Source organism: Triturus cristatus, chromosome 1_2 (genome assembly GCF_964204655.1).
Source record: "Triturus cristatus chromosome 1_2, aTriCri1.1, whole genome shotgun sequence".
In the NCBI taxonomy this organism is placed as follows: Eukaryota; Metazoa; Chordata; class Amphibia; order Caudata; family Salamandridae; genus Triturus; species Triturus cristatus.
In genome coordinates this window covers 188719121-188742503 of record NC_140580.1, presented here as the reverse complement: position 1 = coordinate 188742503, position 23383 = coordinate 188719121, and positions in this window count along the sequence as shown.

Below are 23383 nucleotides of genomic sequence, written 5' to 3'. Positions count from 1 at the left end.
AGGAGGACTTTAGACTATGGTATGGGGGATCTAGGATGCAAAGGTGAGTGGACAACTTACAATCTGCAAAAGAACACCCTGGGATAGTGCAGGAAAAATTGGACAAATAGGTGCGTGAGGGCCACACGTTGGGCCCATTTGACGATTGGCCGTTGGAAAATTTGATTGTGTCTCCCATAGGAGTGGTGCCAAAAAAGGAATAGGGGCAACTCCGTTTAATTCAGCATTTGTCGTGGCCAGAAGGGGAGTTCAGTGAATGATTTCATTGATGAAAGAGAGGCTACTGTTTCTTATTCGTCAGTTGACGTGGCCATGTCACTGGTAGTGACCGCGGGCACAACGGTGATGATGGCAAAATGCTACTTAAAATCGGCTTTCCATTTGCTTCCAGTCCATCCAGGTCATTGGGACCTTCTGGGCATCCATTTCAATGGTAAATAGTACGTGGACAAAGCATGACCGAGGGGCTGTTCTATGTCTTGCGCATTATTTGAGTGCTTTAGCACGTTTCTTCAGTGGTTGTTCTCAGAGCGGATGGGTCAACAGCTAGTAACACACTACCTGGATGATTTTTTCTTTGTGGGCACCTCGGACTCCATGGACTGCCAGGTAGCTCTGGACAGATTCAAAGAGATCATGTGGGAACCTGGGGGGCCTTTGGCACCGGAGAAGACAATGGGGCCCTGCACAGCTCTTTCCTTTTTGGGTATTGAGTTGGATTCTCAATTGATGGAGGCACCCTTTCCCGAGGATAAAAAGCAGAAAATGTTGGAGCTGTTGGTGACAATGTGGGCAAAGAAAAAAGTGACGGTAAGGGAGATTCAGGTGCTGATGGGTCATCTCAACTTTGCTTGCAGAGTAGTGAGAGTAGGGAGGACGTTTTGCAGGCGACTGTGCAGGGCACTTGCAGGGCAGAGACTTCCACACCATCATGTGCGATTGTCCGCGGGAGTGAGGGAAGACTTGCGGATGTGGAGGTTTTTCTTACAAGATTTCAACTGCATTACTTTGATGCGGGAGTGTGACATGGTGTGGGATGTCCAAATTTCTTCAGATGCAGCAGGCAGCAAGGGCTTTGGACTCTATTGGCAAGGAAAATGGTGTGCAGAACAGTGGCCAGTAGAGTGGGCTGGGGCGGTAGGAGTATCGCATTTTTGGAGTTCTTTCCCCTGTTAGTAGCAGTCACATTATGGGGGGAACAATTGGCACACAGGAAGGTGACTTTCAGGATTGATAACATGGCGGTTGTGCAGATTGTTAACCGCCAGTCTGCCAGGGATGAACAGGTTTTGAAGTTATTGAGGGTGTTAGTTTTGGGCTGTTTACACCATGATATCGCCTTTAGAGTGGTGCATGTGCCAGGAGTGGACAATGACATAGCGGATGCTTTGTCTCGTTCACATTGGGGGAGATTCCGTGGGCTAGCCAAGGACGCAGACAGGACTCCGACCCCCATGCTGCAGCGGTTGTGGTATGTAGGCAACACAGGATGTTGCAGCTGGTTTTAGGGTCCCTTGCACAATCCACAAGAATGGCATACAGGCTAGCTTGGGAAGAATTTCTGCTCTCGGGAATGCAGCAGCATACTTCATTAGAGCATAGAAGGGAAGATGTGATACAATTTATTCTGGATTTGATTGACAAAGGGCTTTCTAGGGTGACGATTGCGGGTAAGCTATCAGGAATTGCATTTGTAGATAAGCTGTTATGGGGTTATGCGCCATCCACGGGTGAAATCGGCTCGCGGATGTTGGAGGGGTGGGCTCGGGAGCAAGGCCAGGTAGGCAGGGCTAGGAACCCTCTGTCTTGGACTCTGTTGGGTAGGGTGCTACTGGTTCTGCCGGGGATATGTACAGACAATTATGAGTCGTGTCTTTTTTCAACGAAGATGGTCTGGATGTCTTTTGGGGCTTTTAGAGTATCGGAATTGTTGGGTAAAAAATTGGGGGGTGCGATTGAATGGGGGGATGTGGTACCAAGTCAGGATAAAGTTTGCATATGGTTGCGAAAATTCAAAGCGGATCAGAGGGGCGTGGGAAAATGGGTGTCTCTCCAGTCTTCAGATCCACAGTTTGACTTGCTCTTGCAGGTGGGAGGCGAAGTGGAGGGCGTTAGCTGACGGTCAGGTTGGGTTGGTTTTTGTACATGCTAATGGTCGGAGGGCCACAGCGTTTCAACTATTGGCAGTTTTGAAGAAAGCACTTGCAGAGTTGGGGATTGATGGCAGGGGTTTTGGGACTCATTCTTTCAGGATTAGGGCAGCATCAGAAGCAAGTAACAGAGGGCAGGGGGACATTATGAAGTTGGGGAGATGGTCCTCTGATGGTCCTGGCTGGTAGGTGCCCCGACATTTTGTTACTACATCTGGGCGAGAATGACATGGTCAGGGAAACAGGGCTAGTGTTAATGAGGAGCATGAAATGGGACATGGCCTTGATAAAACAGTGGTCTGGATGTTCGGTCATTTGGACAGAGTTTGTTCCCCGTAGAGTTTGGAGAGGAGATGTTAATCCGGGGGCAGTGGACAAGGCCCCGAGGAAACTCAATACAGAAATGGTGGGTTTTTTGTAGGGAACTAGGTTTTGCGAGGATTGCTCATAAAGACTTCAGATTTGACACAGTGGAATTCTTTAGGGGTGATGGCGTTCACTTGTGGCGGATGGGCATGGATTTGCATTTGTTGGAAATCTGAGAGGTCCTGGTTAGGATGTTGTATGTTCAGAAGCGCTAAAGAGCGCATTCCTATGAGGTCAGGGGGCAGGAAAATGGGGAGGCGGCGTTTCCCCCTACTCTCCCGCCTTTTCCTGGGTGGCGGGGTTGTTAAAAGTTGGCCAAGATTGGCAGAAGTTTTTAGTTAAGTGTTGGTAGTTTGTGAGCAGGGGCAGGGAAATGGTCGGCAAGTAGGCTACGTTTAGATTAGATGTTTGGTAGTTACAGTTGTACAAAGGCAGGTAGGGGTTTGGGTCATTGGAGGGCAGGATTTGTAAATGCAATATGGTTGTTATGTACTGTTATTATTATTATCGGCAGGGTGGGGGATTTGATGTGGGGATTGTAGAGTGGGGGAGAAACAGGGGATCAGTGATTTTATGTATAGTGAGGTTTTAGTTTTGTAAGGCAGTTGCCAGTGTTGATCATTGTGATATGCTCCTGTTTCAATAAAGCGGCCTTTTACGCACACAAAAATTGGTCTCAGTTTGGCTTGTCCCACTCCCACCCAAGGGGTGCTTGGGGGGCAGCTGAACCCGGTGAGGTCTGCACCCCGGGCAAATTGGGAGGGGGTAGGGGCGAGTCAAATAGCAGCCATTTTGTTGGTTGGGCTGCATTGGGAATAGCCCAATTGTAGCCCAATGTGTAGTTATAGCCCAATGGGTATATTTGGGGGGTTGGCATGCTCCCAGCAACCATTTTAGGTTTGGTGACCTGGTGGCTGGGAGCGTAGTGGCAGTTAGTGTGTTTTCCCTCCTTCCCACCCTCTAGTTTGGTTCTCTGGGGTTAGCTCATTTTGGATCAGAGTTTTTTCTGTGTAGGCTGGGTTTGTGGGAACAGGTGCATAGGGTTTTTTTCCAAATTGTATATTTGTCGCTTGGAACAGGTGCAGGCGGGGTTGTTAAAAGTTGGCCAAGATTGGCAGAAGTTTTCAGTTAAGTGTTGGTAGTGTGTGAGCAGAGGCAGGGAACGGGAAGTCAGGTAGGCTAAGTTTAGACTAGATGTTTGGTTGTTACAGTTGCACAAAGGCAGGTAGGGGTTTGGGTCATTGGAGGTCAGGATTTGTAAATACAATATTGTGTAATATGGTTGTTATGTAATGTTATTGTTATCGGCAGGTTGGGGAATTTGATGTGGGGATCGTAGGGGTGGGGGAAACAGGGGATCAGTTATTTTAGGTATAGTGAGGTTTTAGTTTTGTAAGGCAGCTGCCAGTGTTGATCACTGTGATATGCACCTGTTTCAATAAAGCGTCCTTTTTTACACACAAGCATTGTTCTCAGTTTGCCTTGTCCCCCTCCCTCCAAATGCAGCCTTCTTGACTTTACGAAGTTTGTTTCGATGATGCAGCTGAAATGTGAGCGGTTCTTCCTCATACACTGAGAAGAGACTAAAAGTGGCAGGAGCTATGGGTGATAACAGAACTGTACCATTCTGTGATTTGGTTTTAGAAGCGACGTCATCCTTTTGTATCCTCTGGAAAAATAATTTAAACAGTGCGGGAAGATCAGATTGACCTTTCAAGGACTTTCTAATAGAAAATTAATATTGTATGTTTTCCCACGCTTCTGTATAATGCTTAATCTCTTTCCTGTAACTCAAATTGGAAATGTGTGAATCCATTCCATGAAGGGGTTTCCATTACAAGTCTTGGGGTCACTTTACAAAAGACATCTCTGCGTGCCATTATTGCATGATCTTTCACCTGCCAAAGTGAATGAAGTTGGGCCCTTATGTCCAAATTCTTTCAACAGTTTTAATAAACAGAAACGCTTTGTCTGGCATTAGAGATTTTAAGAAGTTGTATGACTTGATACAATAATAAAAGAAGAGTAACACTGATTTTCCGTGAAGCATATTTCACAGACGCATATATTTGATAAATAACTTCGGCTGACTTGCCTCCCACTTCGCACCACAGAAGCAGTGGCATCTTTAAATATGCATCCTTGTTTTCATCTCTGCCTCTCGCAGCATGTCAAGCTTTCCTACTCTTTATAAGTTATTAAAAAAGTGTTTGAATAGACAAAACAGATTGAGGCATCTTTTTTTCTTTTCAACATTAATAGCCACTTTTGTGCCTCTCAAGCAAGAAATCATTAGGAAAAAGACTTATTAATTTGATAATATTAATTTTTTCATCATCATCGTCACCATTGTCCTTATAAATTATCATTCCTAGAGGTTTTAGAACAGCATGAAGCTGCTTCAAAGTATGGCAAATAAGTATTTATTGTTATTCGTGGTTGTCACTTGCATGATATAAATCAGAATAAAATAATTTTCAGCTGTAATTTATTTTTTAGTAATTCGTTTTTTTAATTAAAATATCTTTATGCCAAATTAAATGTTTAAAAAAGAACCATTTTAAAAAAAATTCTGGAGGACATAAATTCAAACAGATTTACAAGGTAATAAACAGTGTATAGTAAAGCATAATACTCTAAACCTCATGGTCTACTCTTCCAATTTATCATATTTTGCATGAACCTGTATTTTGTCTTCTTTAGTTCCTCTCTTATGAACAATAATAATAGAAACCTTTCTCTTTTCCCAGATATGGAAGGGAGCGAGGACTTCAAAGAGAATTTTGAGAACAGGATCGAAGTGCTGGGGCAAACAAATAATACCAAAAACAAGCCGATAGTCTGTAACCCCTTGAAAATGGAAATCAGAAGGAAATGAAGCTCTTGAAATGAGGATTCAGTTTTGTGTCAATTTACAGGGCACATATAGTACAATTTAAAATCAACACATTCAATTCCATATGCTACAGAAAAACAAACAAGGACAGACAGAAATTGATATAGGACATTTTTCAGTGACAGTAGCCATAAGAAAAGCATTTTTTTGGTTGCTTATTCTTTTGATGCTGTTTGGCAAATCTTCAAAACACTTTCTCTCCCCAAAACGTCTCACTGATCTCAGCTGTTTCCTGGAAAGTTTTAGGATGATCCGTCAAGCAGGAGGTGAGAAAAAAGGGGATTCCAAAATGTGTTTTCCCCATTCATTTTTCAATAGGAAAATAGAACAGTGATGCTACAAAAACTGCTGAATTAAGTGACACCAAATTTGCAGAAAGAAAGATTTTGGTCCAGAAAGTGTACTTTTTGTGATTCGCAATAGATCCATTCATTAGTTTTTGAGAAATAAGACTTAAAAAGTTTGTATATTTCCTGCCATGGAGGATCCACAAAGCCAACAGATCTAATTGGCTTGCACTACATCAACAAAGATGCAGCAGCCTTTCTGGATCTTAGGGACTCAATTCCCAAGCCTCAAAAGGTGTTAAAAACAAATAAATACATGGGTAGGCATACCCTGCCCACCAGGTCACCCTGAGCCCAAAAGTGTATATTTATTTTATTGTGCTGCAAATTCATTGTGAACATCCAAACGAGTGTTTAAGGTAAAACTTAAAGCGACCTTTCACACTTCAAAAAAACAACACCCCTCGGGTGGGTCAGGGCTTGGTAGGGCAGAGCAATCAAGTCCATAGGACAGGAAGGAGCGTGCCCTCCCTCTCCTAGCCTCCCTAAGTCCCAAGGGACCACATCCAATTAAATAACAGAAGCATAACAAAATGATTCTACAAATGTTAGAATGGTGCTTAAACGGCAAAACAAGATGTTCAGACAAATTTGTGATACTGCAATGGGTACCAAATTAGCACCAATTTTTGAAAATCTCCACCTAGGAAGGTGGGAAGAGCAAAATCTGGGAGTGATGAATATCCAGACCTCATGACCCATGTAGTCACTTGGCATTGATATATGGATGACTTATTTCTAATCTGGGTGATAATGTAATCAACTTCCTTCATAGGTGCAACAATGAAGCCTGAAGTAGAATTTTACACACCAAAAAGACTATATTTTCTTAATGGATCTGGAGAGAAAATATTCTCAATGGAAAATTCGAAACTCAATTACATAGAAAAGAAACAGCCAGAAAGAGTGTCCTACATTCCAGCAATGTGCATCCCATGAAATTAGTGGAAAGTATCCCATATGGGGAGCTTTTAAGAATCAGAAGAAACTGTAGTTTGGAAAGTAATTTGGAGAAGGAACAGAAAGTGTGGTACCAAAGATTCCAGGACCGTGGCTATCCACAACCAGTCTTAGATAGAGCTAGGAAACATAGTCTCGATCTAATCGAGAAATGAACTGATTTGTGGCAAACAAAATAAAAAGTTGATTACCTCAGAGGAAAGAGAGCCATTAGGAATAATTATGGAATATAGCAAAGATGTTTGGAAAAAGAACACATTTTAACAAAAGATTGACTGTTTTATTAACAGATAATATTTTCAAGGAGTCTATCAACCTACAGCCTGGAAGGATGATTTGGTGCTTAGTCGTTTACTGGATGAGTCACATCAGGAAAAAGTAACTTTGTAGACTGTCTTTCCTTGCAAATATTGCAAAGCATGCAAAAATTAAAGTAATTGCAAGAAAACATCAGCGCCTTACAGCAACAAGAACTTTCAAATATTAAAGTTTATAACTTGCCATGCGAGCTATGTGGTGTACTTATTGGAGTGCCCTTGCAAAAAGAGATGTGTTGGAACCACTGCCTAAAACTAAAGGAAGGTATTCTACAACACGAAGAGCAGTTACTTCCTATGATTTATTGTACCTAGTAGCAAAACATTATGCAAATGGACATTTTAGTAATGTATCAAATGTATGCTTGTGGGCACTGATTATGTGGAAATTAAACCAAAAATTGTGATGGACTAACAATCTTGAGATAATTGGAATTGGAGTACATTATCTCACTGGAAATTCACCGTCCAGAAGTTTTGAATCAGATCGAAGATCTGTGGGTTCATTTGGATTAACAAGTGTTTATCAATGTAGCAACAAAGTGACAATGAGTGGACTGGTAAGCTGTCTGTTTATTGGAACATATTTTCCTTTCATTTATTTATGTTATATATACACAATGTCACAGTTATTGTTTCTTTCTTTCCTTTCTTTTTTTAAACATTGTATGAATTACCCAAATTATCAGAAGCCTGGAGGGAGAGAAATGTGAATTACACAGTTTACACATATACTAATTAGGTGTAGAAGAACAGAGATTTTCATGTGTTTGAATTTGAAGTATAAATCATCTATGATGACAGAATGTGCACTTGGACTAGATCAGAACAGTTTTAAATTCATACAAACTTTTGATTAGTGAATGTCAGAATGTTCCAAAAGTACGTATTATAGGAAAGTATTTATTAGGGGTGGGTGGAATTTGCAAAATTCACTTTCGCAAATTATCGCGAAAATGTTAAAAATCTTCGCAAACACGCGGAAATATCGCGAAGATGCTGAAGTTTTTTTCCCGCCCGTTCATGGTATTTTCGGCGTGGTGCGACTCGCCAACTTACCCATGCGGTTGCTCGTGGGCGCGGCCATCTTGTTTTCACTTGTCTCGCGGTGCATGATCGCGAAAAGAAAGACGTGATCGCGTGACGAATGACGTTACTGCGGGCACGAACTGTCGCGAGACAGCGCAAATGGCTACCAACAATCCAACATCTCGTGGAGAACGCGACCGGATCTGGAAAACTTGTCAGCGAACGCGGGGATTCAGGTAAGGCGATCGCGCGCATGTGAGAATGTATTATTTTACAGCGCGAGCAAGCAAAAGATTTCCGGTAAAATGCGGATTGCGGAAATTTTGACATTTTCACGCTCTCTGCGGAACGCGAAAATGTCAAATTATCGCAATTTCCACAAGCGGAACGGAATTTTAGCCCAGGCCTAGTATTTATGTGAAATATTATAGCATTTAACTTTTGGTGATATAATATATATAAAAGAGATACCCTACTAGAAAATGGCGACTTTTTAAATACAGAAACTGTAACAAATGTTGTAGTTCTTTTATCATGTTCAGCACTGTGATGCAAGGTGTCTGAATCAGTTAGTTTGGGGAAATAGAAAAAATGCTGGTCGAGTTCACACTAAAACTCGTAACCTGTGTCTTATGCTATGCAATTAAATGAATGCATTTTGCATCCAAGAGGTGCTGATTCGTTATTCAAGACATGTTCTGAGTCTTGGTTGGATAAGATCTCACCAGTGATGTTAATTACCATGTCATGAGTGCTGTAATATATGAGATAATAAGCAGTGCACTGTGGGGTGGTAAGTTATAGTCTGCTCAAGTAACAATAACTGCTGAGTTTCTATGACTTTGTACAAGTGAAATCTGAGCCTAACTATAACATCCTTATAACCTTTGTTGGTTTCAGTGAATTTTTAAGGTTTTCTCAATTTTATGTCCTAACTATAACTTCCTTGTAACCTTTTTTTTCAGTGACTTTTAAAGCTTTTTTTAAATTCACACACACACACACATATTACCTACTGGAAGTCACAGTAGGTAGGTATAGATGGACCTAGTTTCCATAGGAAAAGTATTTATTGTTCTGACAATAACGTTGGCGCTATTTGACAAATCCTCACAAATGTTTCAAAACTAGTTTGTGACTCACTTCAGCTGTTGTCTTGGAAGTTTCAGGGTGATCTATCAAGTGGGAGTTGAGGAAAAGGGGCCCCAAAACATGTTTTGGCCGTGAAATTTCCCATAGGGATTTTGAACACGACTACAGCCCGACCTGCTAAACAGAATTAAACAAAATTAGGCAGAAGCCTAGCTTTTGGTCTAGAAAGTGTGCTTTTTGTTATTTTGTGTAAAACCAGTCAGTAGTTTGAGAGATATTAACTGAAAACCAAATGTGTATTTCTCTTGGACCCAGACCCTCCATGGATCCACCTGGGGTGAATCCATATCTCCATGTGCCAGAGCAAGGTCCTGATTGGCTAACAACAAATTGATAGAAAAGTTGTGACCACCATTTTATATCTTGGAACAGTCCCCGGGGCTAAAAAGTTATTTGTATACAAATCGAAGGGGTCAGGTGAGAGCTTTTCTGACCTCTTGTGTATGTTATAAATGAGGTGAAAGCATGATTAATAGGAAGCAAAATGCCCAAAAGCTTTTTTTATCACTCATGAGATCCACAAGGCCATCACAGGCTCTGTGTGACCCCCATGTCAATCAATGAATCTCGCTGTGAAGTTACATTGGGGCACGCTGAGCATCATGGTGGATCCGCGGGTTCATGAAAAAACCCAACCAAATTGGGCTTCTTTGCAGGAAACATGGAAAGGGCTAAAGAAATACTGACCATTTAGAAGTGGTATAACAAAAAAGAAAGAGAAAAGGAAGCATGTGATTTGTTAACTAGAGCAGCATAGGTAAAAAAAACATGGTGAAGGGTAGACATTTTACCTGCTTTTCTAATAAGAAAGGAGGTGGATTGCAGGAATACTGACTGGAAATTTCAAGTGAAACAGATGTCACCAGACATAGAAATAAAACTGAGCAGAGGGGGCTCCTCCATTGGGGCATTACCCCACGGCTTTCTTGCAGTGCGAGAAGCAGAAACATAAAATGGTAAAACTACAATTTTATGTTTCTGCTTCTCGCACTGCGAGAAAGCAGAAGTGCCTGGTTGGGGGCGGGCGGGTGGGCGGTCCTGCTTGAGGGCAGTGGGGGGAGCAGCTTGCCCACTGTTGTTGTCCCTGACTGTTTGGTCGGACCTAGACCAAACCAGTCATGCACACTCTCCCTTTTTCCCTATGTAGGCTGCATGCAGCCTACATAGAGAAAATGGCCTCCCTACAGGTGCCTAGCTGGGCACCGGCTGCACCAATCACAACACTGCCATTTCAGCATTGTGATTAGCTTAGGGGAGGGAGGCTGCCTGTGGAAAATGAAAACATAGACCCAGCCAGGAGCATCAGGAGATAAGGCGGTGGCTCATGACCCGGGGAAGGTAAGTTTTTTAAAATTTGAATTGCCTTGCCCGCTTCCCCCTCGAACCCATGCGACCCACCCACCCATCATGCCGGCCGCGACTGAAGCATTGGCAATGGAGTCTTAAGTGTAGTGGTGCGATTTTGCTACTCTCGACGTGGAGACATTCACTTATAGAAATGAGGGTTCCTTTAAAGCTGAAACTCTTTATGAACCTGTTCCAATTGATAGCCACACTCAAAAACACCGATAAGTGAATCCTATTTCAGTTACACATGTACTTCTTGGCCACCCTTGGTAAAGATGTATCTAAGGCACATTTCCTTAAAACACTGGACTTTCTCTCTAGGACGCATGTTCGCCCTGCTTATTGAAATGAATGTTGTTCATCAATCGGGTTTTCTGATTCGCTTTGACATTCTATACAGTCTTAAACTGTGAATTATTTTAAACTGAGAATTTTAGCTGTATTTTCGATTGCGTTTTTGTGCTGAAATATGAGAAGACCCAACAATGGGTGCCTTATAAGAACCTAACTGTTTTAATGCAAATGTTTTTAAAAGAAATACTTGTGACTTGAAGCAGTAGTACTAACTCATGGTAAGGGGTACAGGATGCTGCGCGCTGGATTCTACAACCCTGCATGCAGCTCGCTGACAAGCATTTCACTTCCTGTGCATCCTGTTGGAAAACATGAGAGAACATCGTGCACTCTGAAGTGTCTGAAAGGCAAATTGTTGGCGGTATACCAAATAGCAACACACAGTTGAGTCATATTGATTTTGAGGTCTTCTTTCGATGGCTCAGCACTCTGACATGCAAACCAACACATTTTTTCATTGGGATTTGGAGCTGGAAGTTTCACTCTCCTTTACTGCTCCATATATATCATTGGATTGAAGGAGTTTGTTTTTGAGATATCACAAGTAAGTTGAAAAACTGGTGTATAAGGACGTGTTTGTTTGATTGGGGGCTTCCACCTAGATTTATTTGTACTTTCATTACATTTTTCAAATGTATTGTGGTTGGTGGCCTGCAGTTTTGGTAGGGGAAAGTTTTTTTGGGCATTTAATTTTTCTTCTTTTGTAAAGGAGAAATGTTGCATAGTTTACTACATATCCTCCCTGTTTTCTTAATAAATTTCCAATATTGATTTAATTCACTTTGTGGCCTAGTTTGCCAATGGGCCTTCCACCCAGTAGGCCCTGTACTATTCATGGTTACATGAAACAACTGTTTCTGTGGTGTCTGTTGAATTGAAACATCATTTAGGCCATGGATGACATTGGATTAAAATACAAAATGTGTTTTTTAGGGGTATTTCACTTTTTACCCACAAACAGTTATAGGTGGGGTAATGGCTTTGAAGGATGTTTTTTATTGTAAACATATTTAGCCCAGTGGCGAGGGCCCATTTTGTATAGGGAGTTTACACCCTAGGCCTGCATGTGTTCTTTGTTTTCCAGGCCTCCTGCTTGTTGTTGTGACTATGTGGTTGACGGCCATTTGGTGTAGCCAATCAGTGTGCTTTTGCCATGGGCTTGCTGTCTTCTCTGTTTGTGGCAATGCCTCCTTGCTGGTTGTTGTTGTTCTGACCATGTGGCTGGTGGCCATTTTGTTTAGCCAGCCTATGTGCTTTGCATTCCCCATAGGCCTGTATGTCTTCTCCGTTCGTGGCCATGCCTCCTTGCTGGATGTTGTTGTTGTGACTATGTGGCAGGTGACCATTTTGTGTAGCCAGCCAGTGTGCTTTTGCCATGGGTGCTGCATGTCTTCTCTGTTTGTGGCCAGGCCTGCTTGCTGGTTGTTGTTGTTCTGACCATGTGGCTGGCGGACATTTTGTTAGCCAGCAAGTGTGCTTTCCCCATAGGCCTGCATGTCTTCTCTGTTTTTGGCCATGCCTCCTTGCACAGTGTTAGTTGTTGTTGACGACCATGTTGCACTAGCTGGCAGCCATTTTGTGTATCCAGCCAATGTGGCCCTTTACCATAGGCTTGCATGAATGGTTTACAATGATAGCACTTTATTATATCAATATGTGTGTGGATATTTTCACTTATCTTTTTTTTAATTTAAATTTTTTTTTCAATGTTTTGAATTTTATGTTTTTAGTTTAATATTTGTACTTTAATCTTTTACATTTTTTATTTTTTTAAATATATATAAGTGATTTAATTCGTTTTTTTCTTCTAAAAGCTTTCAAATAACTATAAACACTTGAGTAGAAAGCAAATTGACTTCTTGTTAATGATTACAGCATTATGCACCATATGGAGAACAAGTTGTGTGAGGTGCTAAAATAATGAAGCCATACTCATTGCTTGCCTGTGCCTCGGCTAGTTTGCTACTGTCTGCAGCTGTAGTTGACAATTATCTATTTTTTAATTCCAATGGCCCTGCTCTTCGCCAAATGCATTTCTCTTTCTACCCTGTCTTCAAAGAAGCAGATGAATAATAAATCAGATACCAAGTCACACAACTCATGTATGAAATGCGCATATTATTATATTATCCTGTCTGCCGTGAGTAGACATTGTGGAAAATGAATCTAATGGACTGCACTGCAAGTAAAGGAATGGGCTATATAGATTTTATTTGGTACCTTTGTCACTGTGTATCCCATATGCCAAACCTGACATCAAATCATGCGCTTACTTCCACTTTACTCTGTGTCCTCGCCCGCCACCAAGTATTTCCAACAAATTCATTTGCTGGGCAGTAACCAAGGAAAGAAAACTTGATTTTCTCTACTGCAGGGGGTAGGGTAGGGTAGAGTGATTAGACAGGTGGGGTAGAGCATTTTTTATATATATAGATAATAGAGGATCCACTACACTGATCATCGATTCAATTTGAATGGGAAAAGTCTGAACAAGTGTAACCTGGCAAGGGAGACCATGAAATATATTCTGGAATCACTTCACATGGGTATCACATTAAATGTGGCACATGCCAAAAATAGATTTTCCAATTTGATAGGCTGGGATGGAACAAACTATGAAAAAATAAAGGAGTGAAGTACTAAGAGGTGACTGAGTGGGTGAAGGGCCAACACACCTTGTGTGTTTGGGTTGCAATGCTTTGAAAACATTGTAAATGCTGCATTGACTAAAGCAAACGCACATTACACAGCCATCACTGCAGTCACAAATTGATTGACCCATACTGCACTTCGGTCTAAGTTGGCAAAAATGCCATGGACGGGGAGGGGGGATGATGAATGATAGGTAGGATATATCTGGCTGACTTAACAAATACAGCAAGTCAAAGAAGTAGAATAAAGAATACATATAAATAACCTCCACTTAGAACCATAGCAATGAATGATATTTATAACCCTACATAAACCAAGTAAGCAAAGTAGGTGAGCAGCATGCTCGTCATGAGGTGAAGAGCTGCCTTGCCTATTCATCCAAACAATCTAAATATTCATTCACCCTTTCATTCTAATTCATCTATATCCATCACAATTAAGCTTTATTTCTCCCATCCAGACTTTCACTAAAATTTCCAATACATTATCCACCCATTCAATAGCAACCTAGAAAGAGACTTTCGCAAATTATCGCGAAAATGTTAAAAATCTCCGCAAACATGCGGAAATATCGCTAAGATGCGGAAGTTTTTTTCCCGCCTGTTCCCGGTATTTTCTGCATGGTCGCGGCTCGCCAACTTACCCATGCGGTTGATCGCGGGCGCGGCCATCTTGTTTTCACTCTTCTCGCGGTGCATGATCGCGAGAAGAAAGACGTGATCGCGCGACCAATGACATTACTGCGGGCGCAAACTGTCGCGAGACAGCGCAAATGGCTACCAACAATCCAACATCTCGTGGAGAACGCGACCGGATCGGGAAAACTTGTCGGCGAACGCGGGGATTCAGGTAAGGCGATCGCGCGCGCGAGAATGTAATATTTTACAGCGCGAGCAAGAAACAAATTATCGCTAAGCTGCGGAATGTGGAAATTTTGACATTTTTGCGCTCTCCGCGGAATGCAAAAATGTCAAATTATCGCAATTTCCGTGAGCGGAACGGAAATTTAGCCCAGGCCTACTCTCAAGCCATCGAAGCTCATAATGTGAGATTTTTCTGCTTTGCAGATAGATGAGGCCATAATTACTCAACCACTACTGTGGCTTGTAAAGCTTGGGGGGAGCTTTCACTTCACGGTAATGTTTGATGACAAGGAGCAAAGCCATGCAATTGTTAGTTAGCAGCCAGTGCCCATCCCTGCTGCCACCTCTCACCCTCCAACTGAATGTCTCCTCCTGTGGCGGCACTGGAGCAGGCTTAACCGATATTCTGTGTGGCTAGAATGAAACACATCATTTAGATCCTAGATACCCAACCCCAAATACAACTGCATTGCAACACTACAGCTCAGTTAGCATGACAGTATCTTCCGAATATCACTCTTGGCGTTGGTTAGCAAATACAATGGGAGAGGGACCTCATACTTTTTTCCAGCCTTGCTGCACTGGCATAGGAAACTGCTGGTATACTGTAACTACAATTGAACGAGTCTGCAGCACACTACAGTGGGGTGGTCCATGATGACCATGGCCATTCTCTTGTGAACTGAACTGTGTTAGAGCTAGGCATAAGTTGGAAAAAGTATGCCTTCTGAACAAATATACATGGTGATTTTTATTTAAAATATTAGCTTACTTGGGCCTGCTATCTGAATCTTCATGATAGACAGCATCAACATTCCAATACCCCAAGATTCTACCCTAAGAAGTCCACAACAATCATAAAGGGACTTACTGGGACCAGCAGAGCCGTCTGCAGCGGCACTGGTGGTAAGCCCCAGCTGACCAGTTTCTCTTGGAACCTCAGAAAAGTGTCCGTGGGTGCTGAAGAAAGAAATTAAGACGATAAATACAAATAGATTAGTGATTCACTTAATAATCTCAATAAAAAGGTTTTATGAAAAGCAATGCAGTCGCTAAAACAGATCACCTATAGTACTACTAGTTTTGACTTGAGTCTATCGACTGTCATTAAAACTATATTCCAAATCTCCCTAACAAAAACTAAATTTGGAACTAATGTATTGCAGTGAATGTTCTTTGATTCTATCTATTCCCATTCCGCAACACCCTTGATGAGCCAACTCAGTCTCCCTTTTTTGCAATGCATGGATTCATACTTCACATCACTGTGACTTCAATTAAATAACCTGGAACTGTACCAGCTAAATAAACAAAGTCACAGAGAAAGCATGATACTCAGTGATTCACTATAGTGACAAAAGAACAGTCGTAATGGCTTCTTAATTAATCAGGCAAGGTGAGCGCCTGATGAGTGCGATTAGATAGCGCTGAGCACCTGCCTAGCAGAAACTAGAAACTGGATAACACAAAAACTTACCAGTGTAAACTAAACATAACTTACCTCTGATTGTGAGCAGCATGTTATTCAGAATATGTTTTAACATTGTACAACACAAACACAACAAATAATTAAGGGTGGGCAGAGCTTGTGGAGCAACTTTACGCGGAATTCCATAGAATTGCATAAAAACTCAATAGAATTCCGTGGTGTCCCTCGAAAAGGCTATGCTGCTCCACTTGCACTCCCACCCCTAAAACACAGAATGTTTCGGTCTCACTAAAGGCTAGCACATGCCTCTTAGCCCATGACTCCTATTTTACAAGGGTACACAGCCACCTATTGGCATACATCTCACTGTAATATGAGACAAAAATTGTAAAAGAAAACAGGCTGATATCACACATACACATACATGTAATCTCCTATATGGCGAATCAGCGGGTTCTTTAATTCGTTCTCATCTTTCCATGATGTGCAACATAGCTGACAAAAAACAACGATTGTGGGTTACATTAAAAGGAATGTCCATTCTGTCAGATGTATAACGGTGTACTACAATGACTCATCTACCCCAATGTCGGTTTAATAAGGCCGCAAGATGCAGTTGCATACTACTGAGCTTTGTATATTTGCAACCCACGAGAGGCTGTATCAGCAAACAAACGTGAGATGCCCTCACATCTTCTATAGTGATGCCTAGGTCCACCTTCTTCCTCAACAAACACAGAACAGCTTGCTCGCTATCCACGCACCTCCTTTTAAAAACTTAGTCTCCTATACATCCTGCGTGCAGCTAGAACACCAATTTGCTTGAGCAAGAGTTGGCAGTTGGGCTGAAGGGTAGGCTTGAGGGGAACCAGTGGACTGAGGGGCAGGGCATGAGCAGAAAGGGGGTGGAGAGACAAGGAGCTGCCGAGTTGGTGCTACAGTGTTCAAGCCTGTTCAGGCGTAGCAGCACTATCTATGTGTGGTCCGGTCTGCTTCTTGCCTGCAGTCTCAGTAATTAATGTGGTTTTTCTTTTCTGGCACAGTGCCAGGAGTAGGTAAGCACTTTGTTGTCAGAGCTCTCCTGTCCAGCATGTGCAGATGAGATAAATTGCTTCATATTTGTAGACCCCACTTTCCTGGGCTCTGTAAATCAGGTTTTAACGGTTGCTGAGAAATGCTTCTTCCCACACACTGGAGAGCATGAAGTCTTGGGTGGGCGTCGAGCTCCACAGAAACTGGCACAAAAACAGATGTAATGCACAACAGAGTGGAGTGCACACATCTGCCTGGCTGAGGGCATCCCTGTGGCCTCTTTTTGTCCAGACAATCAGATCTCTTCAGTAAGAATGTTCACGTGGAGGGGAGAGCTCAGAGGATGGGAGGAGTGCTCTCCCTGTTAGGAGCATAAGGCATGTCTGCACCCCTGCACCAAGCAGGGGATTACTAAGTGTAAGTGCTGTAAAACGTCAGACTGGGTTTGGGACACAAAATAAACAGTGGCTAATGTTTGCACAGTGGAGCAGTTTTGAACATGTAAGAGATGCTGCATACCTTTTGCAAGGTATGGAAGACAGCCTAGATTTGAGCTTGCTGACGGCAATTTTTGTTTAGTTGTGGCCGGGTGCCAATAAACTCCACTAAGCCGCATAGGTGGAGTTTATACCAAACTCCACCCTGCAAGTGGAGTGTGAACTAATAAAAGCTTTACCGCCCACCACTGCAAATAATTAATATTCACAGAGCCCCTGAATCTCGAAGCCTTGCAGGTCAAGCAGGTCTTGTTACTGGTAGAGAATGTCCACACAGCAGTGCTTAAGCTGCTGGGTGGTACACCGAACCTGGTTGGTGCGCTGCAGGCACAGAAGCACCATCCCCCAGCACCATCAATGCTCCTGCAGGGGATAGCCACTACCGAGCCTGCTGCCAGCAATGAGGGGAGGTGAGGCAGCACAAAAAATACTGGTGCTGCCATCTCTTCCTCTCCAAAGATCGCCCAGGCAGCACACCAGGGCTGCAGCACTGTGCGCAAGGAAGTCACCCCTCTGCCATGGTGCTGGGTGGGTAGATTATAAGAAGAAAAATGAAGGGAAAGGAAAGAAGGGAAATAAAGTCAATAAATCAAAAAAACACAAAATAATGTACACATAAACAAAAATACACAACCACAAAGACACACACTATTATAAAAAATTTAAATTAGGGATAAAAAAGTAATAAAGGAGAAGGATTACAAAGAAAAAGGCAGATAAAACAAGATGGCCGCACCCATGTTGATGGTACGGTGCTGTTTGCGTGGGATTTAGAATGCAAGATCACGCTTGAGAACCACGAAGTGCCATTCACGCATGATTTTGGAATGCAAATGCCCTCTGCATTCCCAATGCAATGCGAATGGGCGTGCCGGCAAACTCCACCCGCAAGTGGAACTCTGTATTGCGCGGCAGAGTTTTTTTTCAACTCCTTGCAATTCTGCACAGTGGGACTCCGCCAATCCCGCCCACCCCTAATTTATATACAGGAGCAGGTTTGCGACTTCCTTGTACCTCTTCACCTATCTCTTCTTTAACATTTCTAGTAATTATCTCTTCTTTTGCAATTGGTCTTTTACTTCATAACATCAGCCAGTTGTTTCACCTTCATACATTAATTAATTCTCTTGTAAGTAGCTTTCAGGCTCAGTAGTAGATGTACACTTCCATTCTCCTTTTAACATTCTGCAAAAGTTGCTTTTAATAACAAGCCTATTCATGTTTTGTTTCCTTCATAGACAACACTGTTTTATTTAGTGCTTTCATTCTCTTTAGTATCAAAATAAATAGTTTGCACTTCAGAGGAAACACTTTATGAACGGCACTCTCAATACATAATATTTGTTTGAGTGCTGCTCTTCTCGTCTTGGTGTCCCTCATTTATCGTAATTAATTCTGTATTACTCTATTTCTAAACATTCTTATTCATATTTCTTTAAATTGTTGCTGCCTCCTAGACAAATTAGGTGTTTTTTATAACATTTTCCACTTTTAGTCTGACTTACTACTTGTCTGTTACAAATTTGGAGAGGAAAATTAAATAGACAGCAGCTTTGTAAGTATATGGTTTAGTTCCTACAGTAGTTAATCAAAAGTTGAATTTTCAGTGTGTTTCTTTATTTGTGAATAGTTAAATAAGTTATACTATACTTGTTTGTTAATAGTTTGATTTACATTGCATTGTAATATGTTCTTAAAATGTGCTTGTAAAGGTATTGACATATTTATTAATTTACCTTAAGGGCCACAAACATACTCATACTGGTACTCATACATGTACTCACACACATGTACATTCATTCACACAGGTACAGACACACCCACACACCCACTCAAAAACCCTTACAGTCAGTGACAGAGCTATTTCCACATTCAAACAACTATTTCCAGACACATAGTGTGCAGTTTATATTTTTTTCACTATAATCTTTATAGTTTTTTTTTCTAACTGGTCAATGATCCTTATTTCAACAATACATCATGTGTGGTGTATGAGTATACAACCTGAGAACAGTAGAAGGGAAACTGGACCACATTTTACTGCGACAAAGATGTGTCATTGCGCAATGTGAGTAACCATCTCACTCAAATCTTCACAGGCTGCTTGTATATGATAACTGCAGAGGATGAAGGTTCTCCCAAGGGTGCTGTAAGAGTGGAATATTCAGTTGTACTCCCTTTCATGAATTGTTTTTAAGTGCTTCCAATTGGAACTTGTTCCATGTGAATACTTCTTGGCAGTGATGCTGGGTAACTGTATGCTGCAAATATTACACTGCACATATTTAGATGTAATCTTTTTTCCCTGAAGGTATTGTAAAATGCTTGCAGACATCACTTTCTTGTGTGTTTGATGGTGTAAAGATACACCTGCATGTGTTTTTAAAGTGGTTGTGCACAAAACTGTATTTGTAAATAGTTGAATAAGTTATGTTTATTTGTGATGAGTGCAATGCAGTGTTCATTAATTGCAATGAGATAGTGTGAAGTTGTTTTTCAAACAATCTTTATGACTTTTTCTCCCAGTGTTAAATGATGAGTATTTAAAAATACATTTTTTATGGTGTATGAGTCAAGAAGCTGAGAACAGTAAAAAAGGGAAAATTAAATGTATATTTATATTAATACATACCTTTACAGCATGGAAATGTCTAGTTATTTCTTAGAATTATGTATTTTTACATTGTTGAAATTGTAATTAATTCTACTAATTGTAAAACTAAAAAGTGTTTCAGTTTTTTGTTTTTATGCATATCAATCACACCATGTATTGGGGCAGTGTACTTCACTAGTTAGTTCTTGCAGTGTTGTTCAATTTCTTTAGATTATGAGGATGTACACCGAAGGACATATTGCTGCTGTTACTAACACACCTAGGCACACATCAGTACAGCAATTCACACACCCAGCTAGAAAGAGCTAGAGTTACTCACACACACTGTGTCACACTGATACAGCCACTGACGTTCCTAGACACACACCTATACAGTCACTGACACCCAACTCCACACCAATGCAGGCACTGACACATCCGGTCAAACACTAATGTACACAATAACACACCCAGGCGCGCACTGACACACCCATGGACTTACCAAAGCAAACACTCACACACCTGGGCATACAACATTGAAGACACTTACACAGCCAGCGTAACACTAATGCATCCAGTAACATCCCCAGGCACCCTTACTGATGCACACACTGAGACACCCAGAGATTTATCAATACTGACACTGACACACCCAGGCATACAGGCATACAGACACTGACAGGGCCAGCCAAATAATAATGTATCCAATAACACACCTAGGCACACACTGAGACATCCAGAGACTTACCAGTGCAGACACTGACACACCCAGGCATACAGCAATGCAGCCACTGACACACCCATCCAAAAACAAATGCATCCAATAAGACACCCGGCATACACTAATGTATATGCTAACACACCGAGGCACATACGGATGCATACACTAAAACACCCAGGCACATACTAACATATACAATAACACACTCAGAAAAACATTTTTGCATACATTAAAACACCCAAGCACACACTAATGCATACACAAGCACACCCTGACACACACTGATGCATACACTGACATACTTCGGCTCACACTGATGCATATGCTAACACACCCAGGCACATACTGATGCATAGACAAACATACCCCGGCGCACACTAATGTATACACTGACACACCCAAGCACACACTTATATGTACACTGACACACTCAGGGACATACCAATAGGGACACTGACACACCCAGGCATACAACAGTGCAGACACAGACGCACCCCGGCAAACAGTAATGTATCCAATAACACACCCAGGGACACACTGATGCATACACTGACACACCCAGGGACTTACCAATGCAGACCCCGACACACCAAGGCATTGAGCAATGCAGGCACTGACAAACCCATCCAAACACAAATACTTCCAATGAGACATACAATGAGATAAACCCTGATATACCCAGGCATGCACCAAAGCAGACTTTGATATACCCAGGCATACACCAATACAGGCACTGACACACCTAATATAACTTCAATCAATCAAATAACACATGCAGACACATCCAGACACACACCGATGCATACAGTGACACACCCAATGTGATACTAATGCATTGACTGACACACCTGTGCATACATTAATGCAGACACTAACACAGCCAGGCATACACCAAAGCAAGCTCTGACACACGCAGCAAAACACTAATGCATTCAATAACACACACAGACATAAACTCATGCCCACACTGGCACACCCACTTTCACACCGATGCAGTCACATACACATTAAAATTACAGAGTAGCTCTTTGCTTGAGTAGATGGTGGTCCTAACAAGAACTGCTTTTTTTCTTTATTGCTTCTTCTTTTTAACAAAAAATTAACAGGGTAGTGAAAGGAGTAAGGATGGGGAAATGCAAAGAAGAAAATGGCTTCACTCTTCAAGAAACGTTATGTAGTCACTGGAAGCAAAAGCGATGGTTCTACACTGTATCCAAGAATGCACCCACTCACAGAAGACATTTTTACAGTGCCAAGCATGTGGCATATCGTGTAGTGAATAACCATTTCACATATATCCTCCCAGGCAGCTAGTATTGTTATGACTCCAGCTGATGATGGCTCTACCAAGGTCCAACTGTCCTGCTGCACCTCCTTTCTCTCACATCATCTGGTTGTGAACCCTTTCATGAATTGTTTTTATGTGTTTCCACATGGAACTTGTCCCATGTGCATGCTTCTTTGCAGTGCCTCTGGATAACTGCTTGCCACAAATATTGCACTGCACATATTATTTTGTTAGCTTCTTTTCCACAGAAGTTATGGTAAAGTGCTTCCACATCATCACTTTCTTTTCTTCCTGGTGGGTTGTCTTCTTCCACATTCTCGACAGGTTGTTATGCTCGTCTTAGACAGACGATTTAGCTTCAGCCATTGTGTAAAAGCAGAGCAGAACAGGTTTTCAATCCTATTTCTAGAGACTTCACTAGAGAAGTAACTGCTTTTGGGTGTGGTTTACTATGTGCAAGGGTGGGGTCTTAATTTATCCAATCAGAATGCAAGGTTTGTGTTGTGTATTTGAGTACATTTGTGAATCCGGTCCGTAAATTTGCGGATTTGCAAAACTTGTAAAATGGGCAACTTTTTTGAAAAACAGATTTATATATACTAGTAAATATGCTCACACTGACATCATTAGTGACAATGATGGGGTGCACTTGTGTGCAGTAATTTATAAAACCTTTGGTGAATCTGCAAATTCAGAGTCGCAGATTAGTTCCATTCATGTATTCAGCAGTTAAAACCACTGAATAGCAGTCCATCTATATTTGTAGACCTGCGAAGGTACTGCAATACCCCAAAAATTGTGAACAAAATGAAATGTGTTTAATTACATTAAAAAAACTACATTTACTTTTCATTATCTACAAATGTGATTTTTATCTTTTTAAATGTATAAAAAGTAATTCTACTAAAAAAAAGAAAGTGTACAATACCAAAGAAAACTAAAGTAAAATAAAAATAACTTAAGGGCCTATTTGGATAGCGGGCGCCGGTCCCACCCGCCGTATTAGGATGGCGGTTGCATCCTGGTAGGTTAACATTGCGGACGGTCCTGCTAGCTGCAGCACCATACGCAAAGTTAAAATACCATGTTTTGCATTGTGATGCACAATGTGGCAGGCATCGCTCGGTGCCTGCCACCTTGAGCATGGCAATGTAGGCTACCCCCCAAGTGCAGCCAACCACCACCCCGGGGGCCAACAATATGCCCGTGGCAAAACGCCGTATGCCTTTCCATGGCGGCATCGTCGCCACAGAAATGCCGGTTAAAGCAGGCATCCTATTCTGGTGGACGGTGCCTGCTAGGAACCGCCACCATTTTGGGCTCCCTGGACCGTCCACCATCGGGATGATTGCTGGCGGTGGACGGTCTTTGCGTCCGCTGCGGACGCATT